This window comes from Saccoglossus kowalevskii, chromosome 16 (genome assembly GCF_978046115.1).
Source record: "Saccoglossus kowalevskii chromosome 16, keSacKowa6.1, whole genome shotgun sequence".
NCBI lineage: Eukaryota > Metazoa > Hemichordata > Enteropneusta > Harrimaniidae > Saccoglossus > Saccoglossus kowalevskii.
The window spans coordinates 7614462-7619552 of NC_140656.1; positions in this window are offsets into that span (position 1 = coordinate 7614462).

The window sequence follows — 5091 nt, forward strand, 5'->3', positions numbered from 1 at the left end:
AACAGCTTAAAACGCACTACGTGCCGACAGCATCGATAACTTGTTTTTAAAAATTAGAAGGAATTTGAAAACTTTCCATTAATTAAAATAGTTATAAATATTGCACAATTGTCCACTATAAATAATTGATATCACAGTAAAAAGAATGCAGGAACGTTGCCTTATATATTGTCCATGTGTGTGATGAAACAAAATCAACATCTTGCTTACTACGGGAGTCTCCCATGCAAGTACTAACCACGCCCGATTGTACTTTACTTTAAACATTTTCAGTCACCCAACCACACAGCTGCCTGAATAACTTGAAATTAAACTGAATTGGCGGCTATTTCATGTTTTCAAATGTTTAGAATCGATATCGCTGGCACAAATACCTTCTAGAATTTACCTATGACCTCTGTATACTCGGAGTAACACTGTGGTTATTTATTTAACGGTCATTTAGGAAATGTGTATTCACATTTTCGAACTTTTAACCATGGGACTTGTTAATATGATATCACAGGTAACAATCCCGAATGAAACTAACTACTTTGAAATCGCTTTTCAAAACTTTGTAAGCAGTTTGTTGTAAATTTTTCGGTTGACTGTTGTGATAATCTGCTTATATATGAGGCATTCTCTATACAATTACTTAATGTTTTCGAAATATAACTGCGGGGTTGTCATGGAAATCCCTTAGGTTAAATATACAAGCAACTCCGCCAACATTTGCTTCGATTTTTCAACTTTGCACGTTGTTTTCTAACATGTTACAGTCAGCTCATGTGAACATTTATAGGTTGCTTTCACCTGACTTTTATTAAATTTGTCGACTTTACAACTGCGCGTTTTTATATGCCAACAAATTAGGTCATATATACAAATACATCTATCAACTTTGCCATAACTTTGCACAAATTTGCAATCACTTTGAACAACTTTGCACGATTTTTTAACAGCTTAAAACGCACTACGTGTCGACAGCATCGATAACTTGTTTTTGAAAAGTAGAAGGAATTTGAAAACTTTCCATTAATTAAAATAGTTACAAATATTGCACAATTGTCCACTATAAATAATTGATATCACAGTAAAAAGAATGCAGGAACGTTGCCTTATATATTGTCCATGTGTGTGATGAAAAGAAATCAACACCTTGTTTACTACGGGAGACTCCCATGCAAGTACTAACCACGCCCAATTGTGCTTCACTTTAAACATGTGTCAGTCGCCCAAACACACAGCTGCATGAATTATTTGAAATTAAGCCGAATTGGTGGCTATTTCATGTTTTCAGATGTTTTGAATCGATATCGCTGCCACAAATACCTTCTAGAATTGACCTATGACCTATACATACTCGGAGAAACAATGTGGTTATTTAACGGTTTTTGGAAAATTTGTATTCACATTATCGAACATTCAACCATGGGACTTGTTAATATGATATCACATGTAACAATTCCGAATGAAACTACCTACTTTGAAATCGCTTTTCACAACTTTGTAAGCAGTTTGTTGTGAATTTTTCGGTTGACTGTTGTGATAATCTGCTTATATTTGATGCATTCTCTATACAATTACTTAATGTTTTCGAAATGTAACTGCGGGGTTGTCATGACAATCACTTAGGGTAAATATACAAGCAACTCCGCCAACATTTCCTTCGATTGTTTCAACATTGCACGTTGTTTTCTAACATGTTACAGTCAGCTCATTTGAACATTTATAGGTTGCTGTCACCTTGCTTTTATTAAATTTGTCGACTTTACAACTGCGCCTTTTTATATGCCAACAACTTAGGTCATATATACAAATACATCAATCAACTTTGTCATAACTTTGCACAACTTTGCAATCACTTTGATCAACTTTGTATGGTGTTTTAACAGCTTAAAACATACTACGTGCCGACAGCATCGATAACTTGTTCTTGAAAATTAGCAGGAATTTATAAACTTTCCATTAATAAAAAATAGTTACAGAAATTGCACGATTTTCCACTATAAATAATTGATATCACAGTAAGAAAGAATGCAGGAACGTTGCCTTATATATTGTCCATGTGTGTGATGAAAGAAAATTCAACATCTTGCTTACTACGGGAGTCTCCCATGCAAGTACTAACCACGTCCGATTGTGCTTTACTTTAAACATTTGTCGGTCACCCAACCACACAGCTCCATGAATTATTTGAAATTAAACCGAATTGGCGGCTATTGCATGTTTTCAGATGTTTTAAATTGATACATTTCACCCACCCCACTAAAACCATCCGCCGACCCCCCCCCCATATCCTCCCGCTTCCCCTCGTGCCCACTCACAGCCCCACTATCCCCGGCTCTGCTACTGGTACTTGTAATATTGCTTGCCTGAAAAAAAAAACAAAAAGTACAAGAATTAGTTATTTCAAAACATAAATACACAATATATGATTTATTTGTATTCATTCGTATTCAATCCATATGAAAATTTGTGCTTACAACTGATTTTTAATCCGTGTCGAAAACGTACACAGAATGGTCGTTTTGTGCACGTTTTCGACACGGCTTATCAGCTACCTCAAGTGCCAAATCCATGAAATAAACAACCAATGTCAATAGAGTAGCCTAGGTGTTAAAAATGGATTAAGTACTGGCAAACCAACTTCTGCATATGTATGTTACTAAACGCTTGCTTTTTAGCTGATTTAGTCATCATTTTTGAACTCAGAAGCCCGCAAAACCTAATATTACATGTGAGTACGAAACAAATCCGTCGAGATTTCACGTTTTCCCGTAAAAGGGATGCTGGCTGTTCCCTCTCTGGACTCCCTCCCCGCGTATACTAGTACTGGTACTACCATGGATTAGTACCTTCCATGGTACTACCATGAAGGTAAAAATCTCTTTTTACCTCCATGGTACTACCAACTCTAACCATGTCCCCATTTGGTGACGCATGTCAACTATAAATGGGCATCAATACTCATTTCGCCCAATATTTCGCTTTTATAACATTTTATAACATATCACTTAATTTCCGACCGGAAACACGACCATGTTTTTATCCCTTTTTTTCTCACTCGCTTATTAAAAACACTGACCGCTTGTTCAAACACTGAACACTGGCACATGAGTTGTCGAAATGGTTGTTTTAGTGCTAAAGTTTGAGGATTCAATGAGTATTAACCATTATTTAATTTCGAACGACACTTCCAAACCATCATACTTTGTTTCGTTCGCGAACGTACAGCGGGACTGCTATATCGTTTCAACAACATGATTATCAAGACAATTACGTGATACAGGCAATGCTAACTCCTTAGGGCAGAGAGCAGATACACCAGGAACATATTGATGCCACGGCCATGTATTTAAAATGCGAGCATGCAGACGGGCGATATTTCTGGGTTCGCGCGCTCGAAAAAATAGGCGAAAATTATTCAACAGGCGGTTGCAAAAGCGATTAAAAATGATAATCGAAAAGCAGAAGCGAGCAGGAGGTTGGGTGAAATTAGTGCTGTACATTCAGGTCCTTTGTAAAAATACGATCGGCCAAGATCTATATCATTCTGAGGCACGCTAGAGACAGACAAAATGCAGTTTTAAATATTGACACCGTTCGTATTTTTTAAATGAGTCAAAAAATAAATAAATTGTATGCGATGATGGATCGAAACAGACTCGTTTTGCAAGTTTTAACGGCTACGTTCTGCTGAAGATATAAAACTTCACTTTCGGAGTTATTACCGAAGATAATGTACAACAGCAAAAAACAACAACATTTGGTTATGTGAAATAGAGTAGCATTCATGTAGGTCCAATCTGTACTGTTGTATCGTCTATTTCGTCAACCGAACGTTACTACCCGGACCTGCTCGTCGATTATTATTGCAAATGTATAAGTACGTTATTTTAGAATGATTTTCATTTGGTTTCACCATAGACCCTCTAAAAGAGGGATGGGAAACTGCCGGCAAAGATCAAAGTAAGCGTCTATGGTTTCACGTGATAGTTAATCTGATTTATCATATAGCATTACAAACAGGAAGTCCTCGGCATGGGTCACAGTACTAGTATACCCCAGACCACTCGTTTTGATGAATGGTCTGGGTGTGGCTCGTGGGTAAGAATAGAAAATGAATTTCGGTGAAGTTGTGATTATTTGGATTTTTGAGAACGGATTTTTACTATTGAAATGAAATTATCACGTCTAGGGGTGAATTGTTAATAGGTGAAGTGATGTTACAAACATAATAATAATAATAACTTTATTACACTACTAAAAAACCTTCAGAGGGTTTTTGTATGGTAAGGAACATAAATACATACAATACATAAGAGATAAAAAAGTAGCTCATCTTCTTGCGTACACCGCAACAACAAAGGTTTATTTTCTAACACAGATCTCCAGTCAAGAGGGTGGCGTTTGGACGTAACCCCGGAGTTAAACCATAGACAATATAGTAGGAAGGACAAGCAACTCCAGCGATTCTATTGTAGCAGGGTAGGCTGGAAAAAAGTTAAGCTGATTTAAACTAACCGTTAACATAAACTAAATATTTATTTCGATTTCTCGTTAAGGTAGAGATGCCTGACAGGTATTTTAATTAGTTAATTAGGCAACCAAGATGACCTCCCTTGTCCACAAAACTATATACAGCCAAAACAAAGTCAGCTTGGACATTCAATTGTGAGACATGACAAAATAAACGGTGCCAGTGATAGATTTCGCGAATGAAAGAACAAAATAAACGCAATCAAAGGCGCCGACCACGCGCGTTCGAAATAAATAGAACTGACGAGAAATTTCGCCAGCATCTTTCACTCACGCAAACGCACACACATGCTATTTCCGTATATTGAATACGTTGGTAACGGAAGGGACAAGTTTAAATCATCTTTGTATTAACACAACTTGAAAGCAACAGTCTCACACTGAACATATGTTTACAAATTATCAAACTAAACAATCAATGAAGCGCGGACTGCGTAATTTCGTTGATGAGAGTCGCCTACGGTATTCCATGGGTATTCTAAATGGCCGTTGCTGATCACGAGTTCCCGTGTGTAGATGATTTGCTCGATGTTTTTTTCTTTCGGATTTTGATGACGGTGGAAATGATAG